The 27,116-nt window shown below is 42.0% G+C and overlaps 1 long non-coding RNA gene across 1 annotated transcript in view; it reads left to right on the forward strand.

The window, feature by feature from the left end:
- LOC308596629 overlaps positions 1-27,116 on the forward strand; it is a 49,330-nt gene that overhangs the window by 11,618 nt on the left and 10,596 nt on the right. The window contains exons 5-11 of the long non-coding RNA XR_014012583.1: positions 516-611; positions 1,499-1,555; positions 16,346-16,437; positions 20,541-20,675; positions 22,778-22,866; positions 23,529-23,618; positions 24,552-26,764. This is a non-coding gene — a long non-coding RNA (uncharacterized lncRNA). The remainder of the gene's footprint in view (positions 1-515; positions 612-1,498; positions 1,556-16,345; positions 16,438-20,540; positions 20,676-22,777; positions 22,867-23,528; positions 23,619-24,551; positions 26,765-27,116) is intronic.

Below are 27,116 nucleotides of genomic sequence, written 5' to 3' on the forward strand. Positions count from 1 at the left end.
ATCAGTTTGATAGATGTTTTGCTAAATATTCCCATTTCAAGCTTTCCGCCACATGGAGTGAAACAGACACGCAGAAAACAACAGAGATTAACAACTGTCCAGCAAATAACTTATGGCTGGGAATATATTTTCCATTAGGCTTGCCTGACACTTAGGAAACAATACATGAATGAAACCTGTGTTGTTTGTGTTTTCACCAAGGGTTTAAGGTTGCAGCTGAAGGGTTTGGAGTAAATTCGGCTTTGCTGGACATATATTCATTGGCTCTGTTTTGCTCAAGAGACCAGCAACTTTCAGATTCCTAAATGGGAAGAATTTGGAAATGGAATGGGCTCCCACCAGGCGGGTTCTTAGCACTTGTAGAAAAACAAACAGAGAAATGATGAGAGGCAGTATCTGAGCTTCAGAATCAGCAGGCGTGCTTTTCATTGCCAATACATTCAAAACACCACGAGCGGGTCCTAGAACTTGGAAGGAAACATAATAAAGAGATTTTTGTTTTATCTTTTCGTTAGAGGGAACATTGGCAGGAGATGGAATGGTGCTGGAACTGAACATACAATCTAAACCTGGACATGGTGACAACAATAGCAGGATACTTTAGACCGCAGGTGAGTCATCTGTAGCTCAGCTCCCAGCTCCCATTGTTCTTTTCATGTTGTTTAAGAACAATTGGAAAGGGCAACATTTACTTGATTTGGAGGGGGGTGTATTTTCCCAGGTTTTTATAATTTTTTTGAGAAAAGAATTCCCATCCTCCAGCAGTCTTGAGAATGAATTGTCAGGCTTCCTGCATGTGTGTGGGTAGTCCGCTAAAGTCAGAAAGGAATTACTTTCACTTGATTTCTAGAACAGTAACTGTATTGGTCTATTGTATATTTTAAAAACCCCTTGGGTTTTTTTTATTTGAGAGTAACCTCATCTAACTCTGGGCCACTAACTTCTGAGTAGACTTGCATAGGATGGGGAATTCTTATCTGAGACAGCCATGGTGAAAATTGAAGCAGAGTCTTCTTTATTCCAGATTAGTTAATCCAGAACTATCATCAGATCTGTCTCTGCCCACCAGCAGATTTCCCCTGCTGCTCTAACCCCTCAGATTTCCCCCGAGGGAATGCGGCGTTTGGAAGAAAAATGTATGCATACCCTGTATGTTAAACCAATCCTTTATGTTGGTTTTTTTTAAAATATATATATATATATCTATGAAGCCAGCAGCAGTAGGGGAAATGGAAGTAATTCTAGGTGGAAGCACTTTTTTGTTTCCTGTCTCACTGAGCTAGGAGCAGAGCAAACATCATTTATTTACCATTTCAACATCTTAGTCTGCAAGCGGCGTTGAGTAATGTTAGAAATGTACAATAAACTCAGAAAACGTTCTTAAAATGCCTGCTGAAATGATAGGAAGTCTTCACTAGCTGTTGGGCATTCAACTGGAAAGGCACCTGTTATTATGATGATGATGATTAATAATAATAATAATCGTGTCTGATCTCAGCTGAGAGGGAGTGCCGCAGAACCATGCATCTCAGCCAAAGGACACCACTAACAGCAGGTATGGATCTAGGTGAGGCAGTGGCCTCAGGGTGGCAGAGTCCAGTTGGAAGGAGGGGCACCTGGTCCCCCTGCTGCTGTCTGCGCCCCTGCCTGCATGCTCACCTCTTCCACTATGTGGTTGTGTGTCCACCACTGGCAGATGGTGGAAACATTGTGCAAATCCAGGAAATGAAAGGAAAACTATTGGGAGTGGGTGGGTTCCTTGCCACTCCCCAGCCTGAGTGGGAAAATGAGAATCTTGGGAACTACTGATAAGCACATATTAGGAAACCAATCTTCTTCCTTCCTTCCTGAATGGGGATAGAATTAGTTATTACATTGGTCTGGCATGCTAAACAAGCAACATCGTTAGAATCCATTAATGGAATAGTATTTTGGAATGTGGTAGAGTTCGGAATCCCTTCAAGTCCAAGGAGTCCCATCTGCCATGCAACAAGGTGGTGCAAGATAACCTCTGTGATACGTCTTGCTTCTCGCTCGGCTCAGGTTATTCCACCGTTTGTATCAAATGAAAGGAACTGATAAAAGTTAGGGGGGGGGGAGGAACCAATATGTAAAAGAACTTGTTTCAATTTATGCAAACCTTCCGTTTTCTGAAGTCCATGAGAAGGTCAAAGTGAAAGTTCAAAGTCAGAAGCCATGAATCTTTCAGACACTGATTCTGATCAGAGAAATAAATGTGAGTTATGCTAGTATTTTCAATGATATATGATTTGCTGGGATGCAGAGCAATCCTAATGAGGGGCTAGGGAGGTGAAGAATGGCAGATGTTCTGCTGCAGTTGAAGCCTGCTGGCTAAACACAGAAGAGCAATGGGTTGGTTTGTTTTTTTGCTGTGCCCTGGATACGAAGGCTTCCATTGCCCTGCCTTGAAACTCCCTATTGGCTGGAGGGAATTAGGATTGTAGCCATAAATACCAATATGGCATCAGGTTAGTAATTTTGTCCAGTTATTCTGACACTTGCAGCCCCAATCCCATTCATATTTCCTCGGAAGTGAGTTCCATTGAGTTCATTGGTGCTTAGTCACTACTAAATATGCTTAGCTCTCCAGTTTTATTGAAGCAAATGTATCGCCACTCCTTAATTACATAATAGAAGTGTTTGTTTTCTGGGCATTTCTCTAAAACACAAGTTTCTGTATGGCGATACTGAGCTCTAAATATTGACCAGATTTCAAATAATTACTTTAACCATGCCCAAAGCTTAAGCATGCACTGTGTTTGTTTGTTTTTCCTCTGAATGGAAGACTGCAGTGCCATATCAAAAACAGCCTTTAATGTGGTTTCAAACAAGCTTGGCTATGAGGCAGAAAGGGCTGCTATTTGAGAAACACAACCTCATTGAGTGTGCAAAACCAAGTGTGGTGTTTTCCGAATCCAGCCTGCTTTTTGTACAGCTGATAATAAAAACCTTCCTTTTGAATACTTACAGTGTTGATGGTTTCCATTTTCAAGTGTTGCTTTATTCCTATTTTACCATCTTGCCAAAACTAAGATACCATGCAGCATAATCCCAGGCATGTTTACTCAGAAATAAGCCCTGCTATAGTCAGTGGAGCTTACTCTCTGCTAAGTTTGTTTAGGATTGCGGTCTTAAAAGTGCAGCAGCTTGCTATTGTGTCAGTAACCATGGGCATATTTGTAATTATTGTTTGAATAAAATTAAGGCATTTACGCTTCTAAATGTTATAAATATACTGAACAGAACAATTTTCTTACAGCAGTAAACTAGATTTTATAAAGTGTTGCATATATTTCAGTTTTTCCCTATAAACATTGGTCAACCCCACAGCCCTGCTACACACCCCTGGCAAATGTTCATCCCATTGTTGTTCTGGAAATTTCACATCTCTGTTCCACATATTCCTGGTTGTTTGTTGATCATTTCTTTTAAATGGCTACGTTTCTTAACTCAGCGTTATCCGTAATGTCAGCATGGGAAAAATTAGCAGTGAAATTCTAACGATGTGTTTTAAATTGCCGATGGTGTAGAATAAAGGCAGTCTATCCTTTTTGCTTTGTGAGCACACTGTTTTACCAGTTCCGTTTGGCAGCTGACAGAAATATTAGCAAATTGCAAAATATTCAGAATGCTACAGTGAATATGTAAGACATTTGCTTTCATATACCACCTCCGCCCAGGATAGCAGAGACCATAAGAATAAATCCATCACTAAAACTACCCCACTGTGCTAAAGGTCAACAGAGATCCTTAGGGGTGAAGTGGCACTTGCCTATCAAAATGCTAAAAACCGAGAGGTGAAAGAAATCAAGTACAACCATTATCCATTTCAGAATATGAGGCATTCAAATTCCAGTGTATCAAGCTCATGCTCTGATACCCAGAACAGAATGGCACAGCATGGCTCCATTCCATGACAAAGAGAGTACGAATAATGGAAAATAATGCAAAGTTAGCCTCTTCTTGTTAAAAGACGTCGTATTCTAGTGGCCGTCTTCTATCACAGCGCGGATAATAATGGCATTTTAGTCTTAGTGTATGGTTAAGGAAAGCCCTAATCTAATAATTGCCAAAACTGGCCTTTGTATCCCATGCATGAATATTTGCACACATGGCAGAAGAAGAACTGTGTTCTGTCGTTTGTACCATGAGGAAAGAGTAAGCAACCAAGAGCTCTCAAAATGAAACAACATTCCCAACTTGAAATTGTTCATAAGAGACATATGGAAAAGTGACAATATTGCCACATGCCGTCTCATTTAGAGGTAAACAAATCACACATGAATACATCTTAACACAACTGAAGACTTATTTCACTTTTCACGGCTGAGACTTCTCACCGTGTTTAAACAAGCAAATGCCAATCACAAGTGATTCAGGACTAAGTATCTTGCTTGTCTACTATGCAAGTAGGAAAAAGAGAGAGAGAGAGAAATTCATAGTCTATGGATAACTAATAATAATAATAATAATAATAATAATTTATTATTTGTACCCCGCCCATCTGGCTGGGTTTCCCCAACCACTCTGGGCGGCTTCCAACAAAGATTAAAAATACATTAAAATGTCACACATTAAAAACTTTCCTGAACAGGGCTGCCTTCAGATGTCTTCTAAATGTCAGGTAGTTGTTTATCTCTTTGACATATGATGGGAGGGCGTTCCACATGGCAGGCGCCACTACCGAGAAGGCCCTCTGCCTGGTTCCCTGTAGCTTTGCTTCTCGCAGTGAGGGAACCGCCAGAAGGCCTTTGGCGCTGGACCTCAGTGTCCGGGCAGAACGATGGGGGTGGAGATGCTCCTTCAGGTATACTGGGCCGAGGCCATTTATGGCTTTAAAGGTCAACACCAATTGTGCTCGGAAACTTACTGGGAGAGGTACCAAATCCAAGTTTCTGTTTTCAAATCCCTTTCCCCTCATGCTATGGGGTGATAGGCTGTGGGCACTTGTATGTGGCTATATTACTTTTTTGCACATGCCCAATACATTCCACTCCAAATTCCTCTTCATGGTCTTTGTACGCACACACAGCTTCTGTACCTGTGCAAAGCAGTGTTACTCCCTACTTTCCAGAATTTGTGTCTAATATGCATGCCTTCAGGAGCAGAACAATATGTGCCACTGCTTTCTGCAGGAGTAGTTCACCACCTTTGAAAAGACCAAGTAATATGTTTCTTTGTGCGTTCTAGGGCAATGAGCTCTGACTCACAGCCCTGTTCTTTACAGAGGACTATGTACACTTACTTATGCATTCCTTTAGTCCATTAAAAGAAGAGGGAAGGGCAAGTCAAATGTTTTCATCCTGGAAAGTAACTGTCTGTCTGAATGTAACCTTTCTTGTAAGCAGTTTGTTCACACAGATAAAAGATGTTGTTTAGTAAGAAGGAGCACATGTAATCTCAATTGAATGGCCTCTTTCTATGTTTGAACAATGCAAAAGCTATTCAGAGTAACACTCTCATTTTATAGCCGTGCCAGTATGAATCCCAGAATCGTCGAGTTGGAAGGGACCCTGAGGATCATACAGTCCAATTCCCTACAATGCAGGAATATTCAGCTGTCCCATATGAGGATCGTACCTGTAACCTTGGCATTATCAGCACCACGCTCTAACCAACCGACCTATCTAGTTTGAGCTTAACAAAATACCAAATATGAGCTAGATCATTTAATCCATTCTCAGCTTAATGGACGGCCTTGGCCAAGTCACTATCAACTTCGCCTAACCAACATCACAGGGGCATTGTGAGGATTCAGGAGGTGCAAAGTTCCAATAGATTGTATAGATAATATAACTGAGAAGACTTGACAAGCTCAGGAGCGGCTAGTGCAATTGGAGCCCAGCCATTTGCAAGGATGGGGCAAGGTGGCAGCAAAGACTGGGCTGGGCGCGGGGGCATCAGCGGAAGTGCAAGATTGACTTTGCTGATGCACCTGCCCAGCACTTTCCTGGCTAAGTGGCAGAGACACTGGTGTTGGGAAGGTAGCTTTTAAGCATCACTCCACCAGCTGCTCCTGGCCAAACCAGCAAGGATCCTTAATGGAAAGTATACATAGAACAAATTTCCATTTTGAAGAACTGCATTGCTTTGTGGCCCTGCAAAGTGCACTTCCCATTGTGACTGCATCCCGAAAGAAAAGCGCCTTTGTAACCAAGACACTGCAACCTAGACAGTGATCCCACTATGTGCCAGTGCGTATTTAAAAACTAGACGCACCTTTTCAGATTTCGCTAGGCTATTACAGTCATCCTTTTTATCAGAATGTAAGTGGGGAAACACCATGGATGTCCGGAAAGAGCAGTTGTGCATCAGCACATCCAGGTGTCCATGCGACATCCGTTAATGTGTAAATGCTCACTGTTGCATGCAAATATATATTTGGCTAGTTGGCCTAGATAATGTTTTGCCTGAGAGGCAAGAGCTCTTGGGGTTCATCACTGGCACAAGCTCTCCTTGCTATCATGATCCTTATTATTAATGACTCTTACATCTCATAGAATGCTTTCAACCAAGATTTGGGAAGGTCTTTTTTGTGCTTGAATGCAAGAACAATTAGGTAGCCTAAATTTCTGTTATGCTTTCATGCTCCAGGGCTTCTTCCCAAAATGTTTCCCGTCGACTGCTCTGGAAGTATTTATCCAGTAAATGAACCAGAATTGCTCCTGCCAAACCTGTTCGTTGCGCTGCAGAAACAGGGCGTAACACATTTTGTTTGCTCTCTTTGGCCCAGTGCGCTCTCACAGTAAGGCAGGACGGGAACGTTCCAGCCATGTGAGTTTGGCCGATGGGCTGGATTTTGACTCCTTTAGCACCCTGCTGGAGTGCAATAGGTATATAATTATAGGCTACCCCAGAGGGCTGTTGTGAGAACAAATCCAGTTATGAACCTATAGTATTTTGGAAATTAAAAACACTACAAGGCTAGTACGGAGTCCATACCTAATGACATGCTGCCCTGCGATGTTATTTTCCAAACTCCGAGTCTGCTAATGTTTATATGGAATCATATTCTTTCTCAGAATATCGCAGTACTTAGTGCTGCAAGCTGTGATTGACTCATGATTTCAAGCAGGGGTGGGGCAGGTCTTTTTAGGATGACATTTTCCTTACCTTTCCATAGCTCAGAATGGTAGATAATGTTTTAATAAATGGTATTTCAGGGGGGAGAGAAAGAAAAGAAATATATGATTTGATAAAATTATTACACCAACTAAATTCCATCAAAATGTCACAGTTGTTATGTGCTTAAAAAGCTTCTGCTCCTCTATTATTAAGTGATAAAGGATTATAATTTGATAAAAATGGATACTAAAATGACTGATTTTTAAAAGTGTGCTTCAATAAAATTCAGCATAAAAATTCAAAGCAAAATGTAAAAAAAGGATTTTCTTTATTATTTTAAATCTACACATTTTTAAATATTTCAGTGTGTGAGTGTTATATTAAAGTACAATAGTACCATACATACTTCTGAGCTATCATCAGTTATTATGACTTCTTATAGTCTGCGTTTTTAGTCTCATGGATCTTTGCTACAATGATACAGGGGGCACTCCATGAAGTGGCAGTATTGCACATCATTCACCTGTGCTTTGTGGAATGGATGGAAAGTGGACTGAGCTGCTTCAGTATTAAACATAACCTGAATATCTCTTGTATTTGCTGATGAAAGCACAATTAACACACTGATATGCATAGGACTTCTAATTGCCTGGTGTGTATCACTTAAGCAGACAAGTATTCTCTCTGCTTATTTTTTGTAGTGATGGACAGAACTCAGTGCCACCACTTCAAAGCAAATGACTCAGTTCAGCTAACACAGTCTCTGTGCAGGAGCAGGTCTCCGTGTGTGGCTCTATTGCACTGGGTGCACGAAAGCCTTTTGTGTGTGTGGGTGTGTTGGGGGGAAATCATTGCACCCTGCAACAATGTCATTGCCCCACATCAATATATATCTGAAGTTTATGTACAATGTGCAGTTGTGTGTATTAGGAGCGTGAGGTGAACTAACAAAAGTTGTTCTCTTCCTCTCTCAAAAAGCCAATGAAACTGATTGACGGTCAGTTCAGAACAAGGAGGTATGTCTTCACATAATGTAAAACTTGTTGTCAGAAGATGGGTTGATGGCCAGTAGCTCAAATGACTTTCAAAAATGGATAGGTAAGATGATTTCCTAGGGCACAGGCCCATCAGTACCATGACAACATGGTACGTAACTGATTGCTTTATGCTGGAAGCAAGTGATGGTCAATGGCTATCTCAATGCTGTTGTCCTGGGATATTCTGTTAGCCACTGTTAGAGTCAAGAGTTCTGTCTGATTGGCTCTGGCCAAATGCATTTCTAATGAGTGCTAAGCACTGTTTATCATTGGTCATAATAGGACCTGTGCTGCCTCTGTGGTTTGTGAGTCAGGATTAATGTTTCATTGGTGTGTCTTTGGGGAATAAGTTTCATTGGGAAGCAGGGGAGACAGTGTTTAGTCCCAAACTAGGATTTGTGAGAGAAAGTTGAGAAACTCAGGTTCAAATCCTTACTGGATGACTTTGGGCCAGTCACACTTTCTCAGTCTGCCTTACCTCACAGAGTTGTTTTCAGGATAGTGAAAGTAACGTGTGTGGGCGAAATGTGGAATATAAACGTAGTAAACAGACCAATCAGTCAATAATGTTTTTAATTACATGCTGTAAACACCTTGCAGATCTTTGCTACTGCTGAACCTTCATTCTACCAGCCTTTCTTCATTTGCCAAGTTCCCAAACCCTCTGCCAATTTTCTGTGCTGCCATATATCTACACACCCCTCCCATTTAGCCCATCTAATTATTCATATTGATCTGTTTTTAAATGTCCCTTATGTGAGTTAAAATACGAGAGGGCTTTGAAGAACACACATATACATTCAGAGCATTGGAATAACACATGCAGAGCTAATTCTCCCCAAAATAAGGCATGGGGATAGGTAGAGCTCAGTTCGAGAACACATAATTTGCATGTAAAAGGTCCCACATTAAATCCATATCGTGTCCATGTAGAATTGGGAAAGACTCCTGCCTGAAGATCCACAGTCAGTGTAGACCAGGTCACCAGGAATAGGGAACTTGAGGTCCTCTAGAAATCATTGGACTACAACTCCCATCATCTCTGATGAGTTAGGGCTGATGGGAGTTGGAGTCCACCAAGATTTTGAGGGCTGAAGGTCTCCTGCCCCTAGTGTAAACAAAACTGAGCTAAATAAACCAAAACGCTGAGCCACCATGAAGCAGCTTTGTATATTCCCATAATACCTCAAACCTTTCCCAAGATTTAGTGCATGGGCACTAATACTCTGAGGCTGCTGGGAATGACGTTCTCATCTGTAGCTTCTGGATGTTGTTGGTGGCGACTGACCAGCTTTCCTAGGATTAATGCTTTAGGGAGGAAGATAAGAAGGTGCACTGGGTTCCTTCAGTTCAGTATTGTCCACACTGGCTGAAAACAGCTTTCCAAGATTTCAGACTGGAGTCTCAATCCAGAAATTCTGGATTTCCTCACACAAAGCAGATGCTCTACCACTGAGCTGTGGCTCTTCTTAGGCGATGGTCCTGCCCCAACAAACCATTCTAGGAAGGCAGCCCATAATATTGTACTGATAGTTCAGACTTGGGATCCCATGGAATGAGAGTCTGCATCAAATTACTCAGGTGCACAAGGAATGTATGAATCAGTGCTAAAAGTGTTGTGTTCACTCATTTAGATTTCCAGATTCAGCTGCTGTACAGTCTATTGTAATTAATCAGATAATGACTAGAAATGGGTTATAAAGAAAGGGTTAACACAGAAACCTCTTTACGACTGGATACGAGGTAGATTTCAGGATGTAGCTAGATGTGTTTTCTTGCTTGGCTCTTCAGCCGCATAGGAAATGCCGCTGACCTTAAAATACTCATTTTTCCTATTAATATATCACACACTTGTGTTCTGCTCTTGTATGTCTTTAGGATTTCTTTATACCAGTGCTCTCTAAACAGCTCCAGTAATATATCCTGTCACTGTTACACATAAAAACCACCCACCAGAAGGGATTGAGATTAGTTATGGGAAAGAATAGCTGCTACAGTGGCATTTTGATGTAATTCAGTCTAAATTTCAAACATTCCTATTTAACATAATCAAGTGGTATGAAATCTTTTTAAAAATGGCAAGTATACAGTACTGGCTCAATTGGCACTTAGCAACGGTCTTTTTACAATATGCACAAAAGCTTCCAGCAGGGAGTGCTTTAAGGACCATCCTTTGAGAGCGCAAACTCACACGTGTACAATCAGTAGACATCAAGGTTGTATCTCCAGCTCCCCTTGAGATGTTATTTAGCTAATGCACAAATGTTACGGCTAAACGGTTAGCCCTGAAAATGGAACAAGCTGTTGTGTTCATGTGTACTTTTCATTTTGGGATAATATCTTCATCTTGTAGTACTGCATGAAATAAGATTTAGCGTGCAATTGTTATTAAATAGGTGGATTTTTTGATATCTTTTTTTGCTTTTTCAAAATGCTGCCAAAGTCAAGTGCCCCTTCTTCAGTTCTGTATTTACATAATGGCAAACCGCAGCTGAGTGGATGCACACCTACACTCTTTCCTGGCTGGACGAATTTCTGATATCGACTGCTGCCACCACTGGCAAAGGCATGCAGGAATGGAATGCACTGATTGCACATCTAGTAGTAAACCCAAATCCTCAATAAGCCTTTTCTCAGAGATTTTGATTCTGGCGAACAAGCCCCCAGTGCGAATTTGCAAAGCTCTCAAACTAACTGGTTGTGTTCCAGACAAAATTGCAGGATTGCCAAACAAAGATTAAGCTTTCTGAAGGAGTTCTGGACATTCCACGTGTCATTCCCCCCCCCCCCCAGTCTCAGGATCTGTGCATTTCCAGGTGCACATCTTAGTTTTGGTACAAGACTTAGTGGGACTCCATTGCATTTACAGTACAGAACTTGGTTCACATAGTGAGTTGTCCCTTGCTTATGCAAGCTTTCGTTGTCTACATATTGGCTCTGCCAGATCAATGCATATCAGTGGATTAGAGGCAGTTGGTAGATTAGTTGACAGCACACATGTACATGCATTTCTGAATTACTTGGGTCTGTCATAAAGTCAGACGTGCATTTTGCCAGCTCAAACAAAGCCCCTTTTATCATAAATGTGGGAATCTCTCTCTATATATATATTTCAATAGACCTGCTACAGTTCTTCAAAGCTACTGCATAATATTTTGAGTGCCATATTTGCATTTTGGGGAATGTGTCACCTTAAACCTAAGATGGAAAAATTAACATCACTAGGGGAGCCCCACTTTGTGTTCAAAAGGCTACTTGGACATGGAGTTCCGCAGTGGCCAATGATTTTGATTTCCAACGGAGCCAGTTGCTGGAGATAGCAATTTCCTTGAGGACATTGTCTATGGAGTTTCATCTGGCCAGCTCCCTCCTATCCTTTTGAAGATCTTTTAAATCTTTTTTCTTTAGACTCCTCAATTTGAGCTGGTTTTGTTAACTGCAGGTTGATCTGTATACGTGTTTAGTGGCTTTGTGTTCGTTGCGTTTTGGAAGTGGCTGTTTTGGAAGCTGGTTGGGTATCAAATGTTAAAAAGAAATAACTAATGATCTTTTAGAGCAGTTGTGAAGTAGCTGTCCATTTTGACAATATCTGAGACGCAGCAATAGATGCTTGATCAGACTCAACTGCTGAATGCAGTAACAGACAGCATTGGAGAGTATCTTATATCAAGCAGTTCTCATTTGAAGGTATTAGGCATGCAGTAGTTTGACACTGGTCAGTATCAGCCAGAGAACAGTGCATACAGTCGTACCTCTGGTTACGAACGCTTCAGGTTACGAGCTCCGCTAATCCGGAAGTAGCTGCTCCTGGTTGCGAACTTTGCCCCAGGATGCAAACGGAAATTGCGTGCCAGAGGCGCATGCGCAGCGGGAGGCCCCATTAGCGAAAGCGCGCCTCAGGATAAGAACGGTTTCAGCTTAAGAACGGACCTCCGGAACGAATTCAGTTTGTAACCCGAGGTACCACTGTACTTGGCTGCATCTAACAGCAGACATGCAATGGCAACAGCATTTGACAGTATCTTAATGGACATCTTTCAGTGCAAGTTAGTATATTTTAGAATAGAATCCATTGATTAATAATGCTAATCGGAGGCAAATCACATTGAAACCTGACTTTTCAAACCTGAAAATTTGTCAGGCTTTCAAGTTGTTGTTGTTTTTTTTTTGGGGGGGGGGATTCAGCTCTGCAGGGGGAGATGTGTTTGTCCAAAAAGACAAGTTCTTTTCTGGCCACTTAGAAAAACACAGAAGCTGGACAAGTTGAACAGCAAGACTGACACTCTGTGGCTTAGCAGAAGAAGTTCAGTGTAGATTAATCTTAATGACTTTATTTCTTTTATTCTCTTGAGAGCACCACAAAAAAAAACCCTGGTTGTAGGAAAATGTGCTGGAGATTTCTTCAAGAATTCACCTGTCCCGGGGCTTAAATTTTGATTTCCAACTTTATGCCTTCGGGATATTCAAATTATGTCAGTTGCTGGAGAGAGCAATTTAGTTGAGGCTGAAGCTCCTCCTCCTGATCGTGGCATGGCAGCAAGTTTTTTTTAAAACATGTTATTTTCCTTATCTGCTCACTGGAAGAGGGAGTGGAGGAGCCAGCCACCTAACAGTCATCTGACATAACGATTACCTCAGGCGATGTGACACTTTGACACTTGGTCAGTCAGCTGCTTGTTGGGACTTCAAAGCATTTGGTCTGGCCTCTTTGCCACACAGGGCAAGAGATGAAAAGAAAACCACAGGGAAGTACTCAACTCCTCTCACTTAAGTTTGGGAAACGCACACAGTTCAGTCTCCTACCCCTCATCCACAGATGTCTTCAGACGAGTTATGCATCGCCAAAATGTGAAATACTTCACCAAAAACAAAGCAAAATAGGATACCAATGTGCATACAATTTGCCTGTTCTAATTTATAGGCCTAGATGCAAACTCAGAACCAGTGATTATAACTGGAATAGAAATACTGGGAGTCAGCTAGACTGGTAAAGAAAAAGCGATTTATACGTGTTGTATGTGCGATATAACATGTGCCACCAGATGGAGACACGGAGTACCGTTTTTCTCTACCTGTTTTCCCTGTTTAAATTTACAACGCTTTAAACTGTGGGTAGGCAAACTAAGGCTCACGGGCTGGATCCAGCCCAATCGCCTTCTTAATCCAGCCCATGGACAGTCCGGGAATCAGCGTGTTTTCACATGAGTAGAATGTGTCCTTTTATTTAAAATGGATCTCTGGGTTATTTGTGGAGCATAGGAATTCGTCGTCCCCCCCAAAAAAAAAATATAGTCCGGCCCCCACAAGGTGTGAGGGACAGTGGACCGGCCCCCTGCTGAAAAAGTTTGCTGACCCTACTTTAATCTGAAACACTTCTTTGATGTGTCTAGTTCCAGCCCTGGTGACCTCAGTCTGCTGTGTGAGTCATGAACTGTTGATGGAAAAGTTCAATGTCCCTGCTCTCTTTTCTCATGGTTCTTAATATTTAAGACTCCTTCAAGAACTGTCCCATGACGGCCATTCAGATAAGATGACAAACTCTTTCATGGTGCTAGTGGCAGACCCTGTGTCTGGAATAAGTCTCATTCCAATATTTGCATCCTTCATTGGGCTGAAGTGGTCTTCCAGACAAGACTCCACATTTATGCTTAAGGTCAACTGCAACTTTCACAGGCCTCAATACATTTTTGGTATCCAAGACAAATACTTCCCAGAGATCTAGTGTGGCACAGACTTCCTATTCCGATTTGGAAACTGGCACTGCTTGCAGACTGCAAGCTGCAGCAGCAGATAGTATTTCATCCCTAAATAAATCGGTATCCCATTATGAACAGGGGGGAAAAACCTCTATGGCCATTCAATTTTTTCTTTTGTCTCAGACTATTAAGATCAATAGGCTATGAGAATAAACGAAAAGGGGCAATTGAACTGTTTATTTAATTTAAAAATAAAACGAGCTTGTAGAATTTAAGGAATGCTCAAAGCCACCTTAGAACCAGTTGTTGGCCACACCATTAGTACTTTTAAGCAATCAAAAAATAAATAAATTCTGGATAGGCAGCTGTGTCCGCCAGCTTTTAGGTGTAAAGAACCCAACATGGCTGAGATATTAAATGTGAAAACTCAGTACGTATAGTTGAAATGCCATATTGTGACTTCAGGGCCCTGGTGCTATAATTTTTAAGAGAGCTAGCTAAGTGGTATATTAACTGCACACAATTATTTCGCTTGTGAGCAGAAGGAGCAGAGCTTTCTGTTAAAGTTATGGGGCCCATTTTCTTCAGAATCATGCTAGTCATACCACTCCAAATAACTGTGGTTTCCTGTTGCATGGCACTGCTTTTTTGGGATGACCCACCCAGGGCAGCATCAGCTTGTTGTCTCTGTCTCACCTTGCTTTGAGGATCAGTTCATATTTATTTGCTTACCTAAGTCAATGAAGGCAACAAATACTGACTCTATAACAGCTTCCCCCATCCCCTCTCTCCTGTGCAGTGCCTGGCAATCTATCAAGGTCTTTAAAAAATACATCAAACCTGTGATGTTGACGCGCTAGCAGCTTGCAACAGCAGTTTCTCTGCCAATGCAAACTCTTGCTTTTTAATAAAGAATTTAAACCAGAGAAGTTAAACATTCATTGGTCTTTCTTCTAGAGGAGGAAGTAGGAGTTTGAATTGGCTCTACAGCTACCAGCCCTCTTCTTTAAAATAGAGAATATTCTTCTGTTGAGTAGAGACCGGAAAATCCTGTGCTGAGCTCCAAGAACGTAAGCCATTAAATAAGGCAAACAAAAACCCACCAACCTCCCCTATTTTATAACATTTTATTTAATACAACTAGCCATACATTCCTCTCTCTTTTTAATGTTTTCGTCACTCGTGCCTTTCTCAAAAAGTAATTAGCACTTTAACTTTAACCTCAGTAACTCTCTCACAGTAATGTAGCATATATGCAGAGTGTATTATTCTATATCTGCATACAATAATAGAAAAGCATATTTCCAGCTTTAGGAAAATATGCCAGTTCCTTTTGCTTTATGTAAGGCCTCTTTGTGTATTTATCCAGATAAACCATGGAAACTCATGATATTTATAAGCAGCTATTGTGGGTAAAGATAGCCGGTCTGTCCACCACTTGGCTGTGTTTAGAAATGGACAACTTTCCTTGACTTGATTTGGAATTGACTTTGTATCAACTCAGGGTGTGCACCAGCTATAAGACTTGGTTCAAATCCTGAGTTGGCACTTCACAAACCTTGTGCTTCTCTCCAAAGTGCTTCTGAATCAGTCCCATTCAGCTCAAGTCCACTTTGGAGAGACTGAGAGGTGGTTTGCCTTTCCCCTTCGCTGTTGAGATAAGTAGCTATGACGCTTTTATTTTTGACATAAGTACATGAAACTTGCAGGCAATATTTGCCCCTCCAGAGTGGACAAAGTCTGCCAAATTACAGGCAAATAGGTAGGGTTTTTTTTTGTACTGGTACCTTTAAATTTTGGTTTATTTTTATTTTTGGTGTCATGGGAGTTTGGAAACTGCCATCTTGTGGACCAATACTTTCCTCATTGCAAATTCCCCATAGTTGCCTGCCCAATCTGCTTGGGGAACGGTGGTAGGAGGTTGACCATGGAACAAATCTTTCCCTCTAACAAAGTTCTATAATAAAGAAATCTGAAAGCAACTGGAGAATGGTGTTCAAGTGTTTGGTGTTTCTACTAAAATGTCCACAGAGGCAAAAGTTTCCTCTCATCGCCTTGAATAAAGTGATTGCAATACTAGGCTATGGGTAGCCTCTTTCTACACAGGGTGAAATTGGGAGCAGCCTTTCGAGCTTGTGCTCTCTCACCTTATTCCCTTCCTTTTTCCACTTGCCACGTGGACGAGTGAGTGCCCAGACCTGGAGAAAAATCACCTTTATTTGAATGGTAGATCTCTCCTGACCTGAAATATGAAAATCCCTTTCTGTAGCATCTTTGATATATAGTTCGGGAGATATCCCATGTCAAATAAAAATGGACCTGCTGATTTCAAGCCTTGCCCTTTATGTGTGGTTCTTCCTAAAATATAAATGAGGTGGGGAAAATTCAGGAAACCGCTGTGTGTGGAGGGCATAATATTTGAATGCCTTCGATGTCTTGCATGAAATAAAAAGGGAAATAAAAAAAATCTATGTCTTGCCTGAAATGAAGAGGGAAATAAAAGATGCGCTGGACTTCTTCTTCCAGTCCAGTCTAAAAGCAGCTGAAAGAGCTATTTCAGCAATGGCCGAAATGCTTTGCAGCAGTCCATCAGCCCTGTCCAACGCCACCTGAGTCAGGTATGGCATGGAGTTTTTCGTTCAGACTTTCAAAACAGTGTATTTTTCTGAATTTAACTTCAAGATGGCTGCATCAGGCTTTAAAAGTGCAGACTAATGTACAAAACCACACATTTTACCCATTATAGGATATAAAAGGAATGTTTCCTGTGGTGGAAATAAATAGGATGGTTACCCACTGCTTCCATTGATTTTAAGTTCTACAGTAAATTCATGGGAACTGCAGCTGCTCTGCTTCTTTGAAAATCTGGCCACTGTTCCAAGTCCCAAAGGCCATATCCTGTACATACCTATTCAAGTGCTTAACCTTAGGCACCCAGGTTTGAATTTTTTTTCTCTCTCTCTTTTTGCATACATGATCAGAGGAGTTAATTTCATTGTTATGAGCCCACTATTCAAAAACAGCTATGCCACCTTGAAGCCAAGCTGTACGTCTAAAAAATCTAAAATACTTTCATTCTACAACAGAGAAGCTCTAAGATACTGAATCTTACAAAACATCAAAGTACTGGTGAACTGGGGAACACTTTGTATTTTGATTCTTTTAAATGTACTTTTATAGTAATAACCAGTAGCAGGGAAATTGTGATCAGGACGCATTTTTCAATGTTCCACTGACTTGGTGGCCCTCTCCTGGGCTTCTGTCATGATGTCACCATACCCCTAAATGTGTGACCTTACAAAACACACAGGCCCCCAGCGATCTGCAAAAACTCTGTCCCATTGTGCTTCATCCCAAAATCTAAAACTAACTTTAGCTAACTCTGAAGTGAAATATTGTGATTTATAACAAAAAAGGTTACTTAGGGAAGTTGGATACTAAATTGTTCGGTTGGAATCTTTATCCTTTGATTATGTAGTTGGCTGAACAAAGCATTTTGATTCATTCTGTTCCAATTTAATTCCCCTTTGCAAATGACCTGATAGCTGACCCATTTTTTATGCTTAGTATCCCCAGGAAAACAAAAAATATATAAAAATACAGTGATCCTTGTTAATCATGACATTTTTATATTTCATGTTCCAAGCCTTTGGTTTAAAAAAAAAAACAGGAACAAAAGTTATGCAAATAGATGAAGCCTTGCTATATTCTCTTAGTAAAATTCAGCATTAAAATTATTAAACTTTCACTCAGAGTGAACATAGTATTTTAATAGAATAGCCAAAGAAAAAAAAGCTGTTCCTTCTTACTCTATAAATTGCTTTATGTTTTAACACACTGCAAATTAGGACTTTAAGTAAAGCTTCATTTTCCTTTTTTCTATATGCAAGGTTTGTTTAAGGTAGGTTGGGTTTTTTTTAAAAAAAATTGAAGTAAGGCATGTTTTTCTTTCAGTATTACATTATGCTAGCTAAGAAAGATAATGATATATATTTGATTTGACATTTTAATGACTGTGCAATTCTAGCCATGTCTACTCAGAAGTAAATCCTATTGCTTTCAATAGGGCTTATTCCTGGGTATGTGGGAATAGGCGACTTCCGTCTGAATTAGAGTATGTCCAGACCAGAAGGCCATGGACTTTGGCATCCAGATAAAACTTAATAACAGCTCATAGGATGAGGCCTACATACTGGTGTGTAGACACACAACCCATTGACATGTTTTTGTCCTTGGATGCTCATTTTTTCCACTGCTTGCCAGTACTGTGTTGATCACACCTTCCCCATAGCAGGCAAAACATTTGTGAACATTTGGTGATATCACAGCAGCTCAGCCAATAAGATTCAAGTGTGGCAGGCAGGCAAACAGCAGATAGTTACCACCTTCATATTTTATGTAGGACTTTTGGTGTTGTTTAGTCATGTCTGACTCTTCATGACCCCATGGGCCAGAGCATGCCAGGCACTCCTGTCTTCTACTGCCTCCTGCAGTTTTGTCAAACTCAAGTTGGTAGCTTCGAGAACACTGTCCAACCATCTCGTCCTCTGTTGTCCCCTTCTCCTTGCGCCCTCCATCTTTCCCAACATCAGGGTCTTTTCCAGAGAGTCTTCTCTTCTCATGAGATGGCCAAAGTACTGGAGCCTCAGCTTCAGGATTTGTCCTTCCAGTGAGCACTCAGGGCTGATTTCCTTCAGAATGTGTAGGTTTGATCTTCTTGCAGCCCATGGGACTCTCAAGAGTCTCCTCCAGCACCATAATTCAAAAGCATCAATTCTTCGGTGATCAGCCTTCTTTATGGTCCAGCTCTCACTTCCATACATCACTACTGGGAAAACCATAACTTTAACTATACGACCCTTTGTTGGCAAGGTGATGTCTCTGCTTTTTAAGATGCTGTCTAGGTTTGTCGTCGCTTTTCTCCCCAAAAGCAGGCATCTTTTAATTTTGTGACTGCTGTCACCATCTGCAGTGATGATGGAGCCCAAGAAAGTAAAATCTCTCACTGCCTTCATTTCTCCCCCTTCTATTTGCCAGGAGGTGATGGGGCCAGTGGCCATGATCTTAGTTTTTTTGATGTTGAGCTTCAGACCATATTTTGCGCTCTCCTCTTTTACCCTCATTAAAAGGTTCTTTAATTCCTCCTCACTTTCTGCCATCAAGGTTGTGTCATCTGCATATCTGAGGTTGTTGATTTTTCTTCCAGAAATCTTAATTCCGGCTTGGGATTCATCCAGCCCAGCCTTTCGCATGATGAATTCTGCATATAAGTTAAATAAGCAGGGAGACAATATACAGCCTTGTCGTACTCCTTTCCCCATTTTGAAGCAATAGTTGTTCCATAATGTCGGACTAAATATGCTAATGAAAAGTGAGGTTTGGGGGGCGTGTTGTGCTACTCATAGAAGTTGCTTTGCAGGAGGCATCGTTTCCTAAAAGTATTCTCCATTATACCTTTTGCTTGTCGTTTCTCCTTCCTTTCCACCCAACCGGTGGAAGAAAACTACAGCACCGGTTGGTTGTGATACAGCTTCTTGCTGTATCAAGACACACTTTGGTACATAACAAAGCTGCTCAAAGAAAAAGACACACACATATCCAAACCCATTTTTCTCTTCTACTTTTATTTTTAACCTTTTTTAAAAAATAGAAAATTGGCTGACCACGGATTTATGAATTAGCAAGTCCATTATAATGATGAATGGAAATTACCATTTAAAACCTGAATCATTCATCAAGTTTTATCATTCATCGCTATGTGTCAGGTGACATAAGAATACATGAATACTTGTCATCTTAGTATTTCCTACCTGATAGTTAAACTTGCATGAACTTTAGACTTTCGTACCAAGTGCTGGCTAATATAAATTTAAAAACAACAACACCCGAATATAAAGTAATTTTACATATAGTTTCAAAGGAGTGAAAGGGAACATGTAGAAGACAATGTCAATAAGGGGGGGGGGAGAAGCATTCTTCCCACCCCCAGACAAAAGAATCACAGAAGTCTCTTGGTTTTTTTCAAAATAGAAAGTCCTGTTGAGTATATGGTATCCCTAGACCACTTTTATGGTTGAGGACTTTTACTGCCAGATTGATCTGTTCACCATCTTTCAGCGGGCCCCCACTGACAACAAAATATTCCATAAATGTTCCTTCTAGGTTTCTGAAATGAGCAAACACACCATATTCCAAGTGATAAGGATTTTGAGAGAAAAGCTAGCCTCCAAGATGATAGCTCGATGACATCCCACCCACGTTCAAATAAGATTTCTACCGTAGGCTTAGCAGTTCATAAACTGAAGCCAACTTTCAGAGAGATCATTTAAATTGTGAAATGCTACCCAAAGACTGAGAAAGAAAAGAGTGTATATTAATCTTGGCAGCAGATGGCAATTCTAGATCCAGAAGCTCAATGGTGTTGAGCTGAATGGAACATAACAAGTCTGTTATCCTAACAAAATGCAGCCTTCGTCTCTCAGAGGGCTAGAAATGCCCTCTCAGTATATGCATCCAATCACAGAAGAACATAAAGAGACAGTTAAACTGAGTAATGTTGCATAACTAAATGGCGAGATTTTCAAGTGGAATATAAAACCTGAAAGTATTGTTTTAATCAAAGATCTGATGGTCTTGTCAGTGCTTCATTATCCTGATGCAGTGTGTGGGTTTTTTGCCCCCCCCCATATTTTTCCTCTTCCAAATACTAATGTTTCTGCAGAAACATGTAGGACCCAATCCTGCTTCCTGAGCAAGGCCTGATGAGCTTCCTCAGAAGACTTCATCCCAACCCTCCACTCCCAAGTGGATATGCCAGCGTTCTGGATACACCGCAATGCAGTCACAGCAAGTGAAGGTGATCCCACTTTGAAGGATCCCTCTCTAATGGTTCTCCTTTATATTTTTAGAAATTTCAGCCACGTAGCCTGATATTATTATTATTTTTAATTGTGTGTGAGGCTATTTTTGCTACTATTTTGTAGGGAAAGCTTTATTAAATATTTTCCTGCCCTTTCAAATTGAATTTGTGCTATTACAGTGGTACCTCGGGTTAAGTACTTAATTCGTTCAGGAGGTCCGTTCTTAACCTGAAACTCTTCTTAACCTGAAGCACCACTTTAGCTAATGGGGCCTCCTTCTGCCGCCGCGCCACCGGAGCACAATTTCTGTTCTCATCCTGAAGCAATGTTCTTAACCCGAGGTACTATTTCTGGGTTAGCGGAGTCTGTAACCTGAAGCGTATGTAACCTGAGGTACCACTATAATTTGATTTCCCACCACCATCACCACCATTTTCTTCTTTGCCTCATTCCAAACCACCTAAAGACCACTTCCAAACCACTGTGGCTCACGAAGAGCCATGAGCTGGTAGCCAGTAGTTGAGACAAAAGCAGGACATTTTGGGATCCAATCAGAAACCAGGATGGCTTCTGTAAATCTGGGACTGTCCCTGAAAAATAGGGACACTCGGAGGGTCTGCATCTTGGTGCAATGATAGTGCATTAGTGGTGGGTTTATTTTGTTCTAGTTTGTTCTGTCATGCTTCCCCCGTGATAACAGGTTATTGCTCTCCGGAGGGTCTGTAACACAACAAAAGTGTTACACAATGGAACTCATAGCTATGCTGCTCAAGTTGCACGTGTTCATGCCACTGTATTACCTGCTAGCTCCAATCCTACGATAACAGGTTACTGCCAAATATTACACTCACAGGATTGAGCCAAAATATGTAATTCTGTGTTGGCCAAAATGCCAAAACGCCATGATCAAGTAGCTTTTTCAGTCTAAAGCCAATTACACTCTACAGTTCTGTGCTACTCAACAGCACTGTGAAAACCCTGGCTATATTATGCCAGCTGATACAGCTGCTAACCCCTTACTAACACAGCGTTCTGGGTTCCTTTGTGCTGCCTAGTTCTTGCATCCCATTCTAAACATTTATATCCTTGAAACACTAAAAGAGAACACATGAGTGACTCATATTTCTCTTTTTGCATTTCCACTGCATCCCATTTTGTTCCCATTTTGCAAGTTACAGCATGGCCTGTGCTTATTGTGGTAATGTTGGTCTAGGGCAAAAATGTGAGAAACTGAAGCTTTAGATCAGATGCTTTTATATATATATTAAACATGTCACCCATTACCTTTTCAATGAAAATAGAAACCAAAAGGACATAACGTTTGGATGTACCTAGCCTAGGAAAAGCTTAGCAAGGTAACCAGGTAAGGATTTGTGTTCAACCCTCTCTAACAGGGTTGAAAACCTTGAATAGCAGCATTTAGCATAATACAGGCTCAAATAAGCCTGTATTGGTCTTCATTGATGTGTCAAACTGGAGACCCGCATCTTCTAAAAACTGCCTCTGTATGTCAGCATGTGAAGCTGATCTTTCCCAGCTGATGCTGGATTCAAGTTTCTTGGAAGCATTTTTGGTGGAGATGTGCCAAACAACCTTAAAAAATAAATCAGTTGCAGTAGAACAGGACAATCCCCCAAGGCTCAGAGGTAGGGTGAGTGTTTTGATACATGCATTACTAATTAACTGTGAAAAGTTTTGAACAGGCCCAGTCTCTCTCTCTCTCTCTCTCTCTCTCTCTCTCTCTCTCTGTGTGTGTGTGTGTGTTTGTGTGTGTGTTTGTGTGTGTGTGTGTGAGAGAGAGAGAGAGAGAGAGAGAGAGAGAGAGAGAGAAGTGCAATAGCTACCTTTTATTTGAAAGGTCATAAAAGGGTAGAAAAACAATTCCAACCCATGAAGTTAACCATACCACAATTTTGGAATATAACCTTTCGGTATCCCCCCTACCTCCCCTCCCCCTCCTTTTTTTACAAGATGTGATGCTTCATGTCAAAGACAGTATTCCATATCATAACTCATTTGACATAACTTCAGGTGATGCAAATTTTTTATAACACTTGTTTCTCCTTTTACCCCTCCTCCAATATATTTCTTTTTCCAGACAATAATGACTTCAACCTGGAAAAAGGCTTACGGCTCAGTCAGAACTAGCCTAAATCTAACCTTCAGTTTGGAGTCTTGGATAATGAGGTAAAATATGTATTATTCACTCGACTACCTTTGGACTCAAATGACAAAAGGGAGTGAATATTCCAGGCCCAACACATTCTTAGTTTAGGAATCTCAAGAGACATTTTGCAACTGTGCTATTGCAGCTTGATTTTTGGACAGTGAGGAAGAAATAATGATACTTTTCATGGATTTTAAAAGGTGTTTCTGTGGCTCTCTGGCAGCCTTAAACAAGTCTTAGCACTGGTAAATAAATGAACTGTTAAGCCACTTTAACATCTGAAAAATAAGCTGCAGGTCCATTATCATCCGAACATGTTTCACTCTTCCCAGTGTCAAATCTCTAGGCTGTAATTCTGAGGTAAGGTGAGTTTTCATTTCAACCTTTTCAAGTAGCTCCTTACAGAGCACGAAATGAAAGAAAACAGTTAATCTTAAACAAAAGAATATAAATAAATGCCACGAGTGTTCTCGTGAATTAGTTTTGCTAATGCTAATTAGAATGCTCATTTGTCCAGAAAAAAAACCCCATGGCAGATGACTTTTGTTTGCAGTTGGATTTATCGCAAAGCATAATATGACAATCGTGTACACTAGAATCTAGTTTATTAGCCATTGAAATATCTGGATAATCTTCTAGTTCCAGTTATAAATACACCACTCTTTTTTGCTTCTTCTTTCAGAGAAAAATGTCTGTCAAATACAAGTGTGGATACATGCTGGACTTCCCCACTGCTGTTGGATTCACAGCTGAGCAAAGTGAGGTAGCCTAGGTCAGTGTTTCCCAACCTTTTTTGGGCAAAGGCACACTTGTTTGATGAAAAAAATCTCGCGGCACACCACCATTACAGCCCCGTGACGTCAGCGCGCAGCGTCACGCCGGGAGGGACGCACGAAAGTGAAAGTTTTCAATTTTTTCCCCTCCCCCTTACCGGGGAACCTCCAAGCTTTGGGGGTGGGGGGGGGAGGAGGCAGCAAAGCGAGGGACTGAGGGACCCTAACCCTAACCCTAACCCTCACCGATCACCCGGGAAAGCATGCGAACGAGGAGCCCCCGTGTCCTGCTCCCGGCAGCGGACGGCACAAAGCGAGGAGGCTTGGACAAGGCAGCACGCTCCCCGCTCTCGCTGCATCGGGGCTTTTCTCCTCCAGGCCGCTTTCGAAGTCCCCTTCTCCGCTCCCAAGAGCCGGAGCCGCTGCTTCCAGGCCCTGTCCGAGCCCCGACTTGTGGCCTCACTTCGAGGAGCGCCTGTTGCTGGGGACGGGGCTGCATCCCCCTCAGCCGCCGCCTCGCTTCCTTCCAGGAGACCCGACGGCTCCCCCTCTCCCGCTCGCCCTCCTGTGCCCGCAGCAGACCGAGACCTCCCCGCCCCCGCCCGGCTCGGCCCTACCTGGGCGCCTCCAAGCCCGGCCGGCTCCGCGTCGCGCTCCACGCCGGGCAGCTGCAGCGGGGGCGCGCGGCGGCCCGGCTGAGCGCGCCCCGGAGCCGCCGCGCCGTCGCTCGCGAGTCCCTCCGAGAGCCCTCGGGACTGACTCCGGAGTCGCGAGGCGGCGCGTCGCCCAGGGAAGGGGCGGCTTCCCACAAGTCCTCCGGGAAGCAAACGCCCTCGCCCGCCTCCCTCCAGGCAACATCTCGCGGCACACCAGGCAACATCTCACGGCACACTAGTGTGCCGCGGAACACCGGTTGGGAAACACTGGCCTAGGTAATGTTGTGTAGGCAGGGCAATGTCGCACATCAATAGAAGCCTCTTAAGTGCTTGTCAGATGTAAATCAATGTCATCATTGACATGGGGAATGACCTTTGCAGAAATGCAATAGCTGTCCTGTTCAAAGGAACCCTTAACACTTCCTTTATTGACCCAACCCATGCCCCAAATGAACAGCCCTTGCTTGTTTTCTACAAGGCACATCCACACATGACATGTGTACAGTAGGGCTGAGTGTAAGGGCTTGTCCACACAGGAACAAAATGTGAACTCCAGGCCAGTGCTGTCCCAGACATTTCCCACTTTAAATAAGAACACACACCCCCTGCCCCGATTCAGATTTCCAGGGATCGAAAGTCCCCATGTTTTAAGGCAGGGGGATCTGGGACAATAATGGGATGGGGAGCATGTCACATAGCTGTCAACATTTCCCTTTTTTAAAGGGAAATTCCCTTATTCCGAATAGGATTCCTCACAAGAAAAGAGAAAAGTTGACAGCTATGATGCCATGTTAATGGGGAGGCAGGCAAATGCAAACCCCACATTTTGCTCTGGTGTGGACAAGCCCTAAGAGTCAAATTACAAACAGGTCTAAGAAACACCTGTTTTCAGAACAAGTGGGTATGGAAAAGATGGTGTGAAATGGAGAGAAGCAGAGAGAAGAGTTGCCTAAGCCTCCCCCCTCCCTGCTTCTCATTACAAATCACAGTCTTGGGAACCCATCTGGGAGAAGCAGTTGGGAGCAGAGAAGTGGCTGGTGGAAAAGGGATCCTTCTGACACTTTCCTGCTCCATGTTGTCCCTTTTTGTGGAAAAGGAGTTACTGGGGAGTTGTTAAGCGTGTTTGAATGCATTGCCTAGTCTGATCTTCTCTTACGCTGTTGTACCGTCCAAGTTTGATAACGTGCAAAAGGCTGGTTAAAGGGGTCAGTTGAAGATAATAAGTCAAAGACTGCTTTGAATCAGAGGTTTTCAGAACAGAACAAGTTACCACCTTCCCACAAATATGCCATCATAGGCATGCACAGCACATCAGAGTGTTCACCCAGGGAATTTTTTTATTTCAAGGCAAACATTTATTTAATACATACTCATACTCAACCATAAAGGACATTGTTTTCATTCACCAAACAAACTAAAGAAACTCCCTGCCCTATACTTCGTTGGTTTCCATGGTTTGGCTGCCCACGTGTAGGACTCTGAGGGATTTCTGAAAGCCCTTGATCAGATAAAGGTAAACACGTGTCCTGTTCACAAGATGCTGCAAGACAATCTTTTTCGAAGATGTGAGAATTCTTACTGCTTTGAATAAATGTACACAGAAGCATGTGACTCTTCCAAAAGCATAAAAGGGAAAACACCCTTGTAAATAATGCCAGCTATATACTGTCCATCAAAAGGATGTTTTAAGAGAAGAGGGGTTTAAACTGCAGAACTGAACACGGCCAGTTTGGAAAGGTTAACTTTGCTCGGCTAAGGTGATCCCTTCGGTGGTGGGTACTATTACTAAGATTCCGTAGTTATCTTCCGCACTGAATAAAAAAAAATATTCATGCCTTTAGGGGTTGTAGGGTCCTTGCTGTGATTTACATAACTTGCTGTCAGCTGGCATGGCAGACACCAATTATAGGGAACTTTGGAAAGGCGCTACCTGTAGCTCTCAGTGGAAGCCATGTTTCTGTTGTATTAAATCTGTACAGAAATGACAGTGGGGGGAAAGGAGAAAAATAAATGGTGCTGTGAATGTTACAAGTAAACCTTTGGGAACAACAATGTAAGTAGGAGAGTGATACAGATAATGCGGTTTTGCTTAGTGTAGCACTGAATACCCAAAGTCAGGAAAATGGAAATACAACACACACACACACGACTATATATAATAGTCACTCTGCAATGTCAACTGTGCCAAGTAAATCCCTAGAAAGCTTAAAGGAATCTTACAATTTTGCTTAGAATGGAAAATAGGTTTGACTGGTCAGGTAATAAATTAACAAAAAAAATAAGTTAATTACAGGAGTCTTATAATTGCTAGGCATGTTGCAATATGTGTCCAAATAAGACACTGAATAGAAATTAATTTCACCCATGCAGATCTTAGAGCGGGGAACCAGGGACCCCCAACTACTCATGGACTTGACACCTGATCATGGATCTACTTTCCAAGGAGCAGCCACTACCTGCTAGATCCATAGCCACATTTTCAGATCCAGGTATCTTTTCTTCTCCCCTGCCTTGCTTCAGTCCATTGGCGCCATAAGCCAGTCCATTGGCTCATAAGACAATAAGTTGCTGAGTCCTTCCTCTGTTCCCTGAATAGTGCCATCAAGACCATGGCAATGAGGCAGAAAGCTCTTCCCAGTATATTGTTATGAGTTTGTGGGTTCCAGACACACATAATTCCTTGGTTTAGTAAGTGTTAGAATTTAATCAATTATTGGAGAGTTAAACTGGAAGTCAGATTCTTAATAGCTGGACTCGGCTTCCTGAGTTCAGGAGATTTCCTGAGAGATGGGCCATTAACAGAGAAAAACACAGGGAGATGGGCCATTAGCAAAGCAATGT

The sequence above is a fragment of the Podarcis bocagei genome, assembly GCF_964188305.1.
Source record: "Podarcis bocagei genome assembly, chromosome: 10".
Classification (NCBI taxonomy): Eukaryota; Metazoa; Chordata; class Lepidosauria; order Squamata; family Lacertidae; genus Podarcis; species Podarcis bocagei.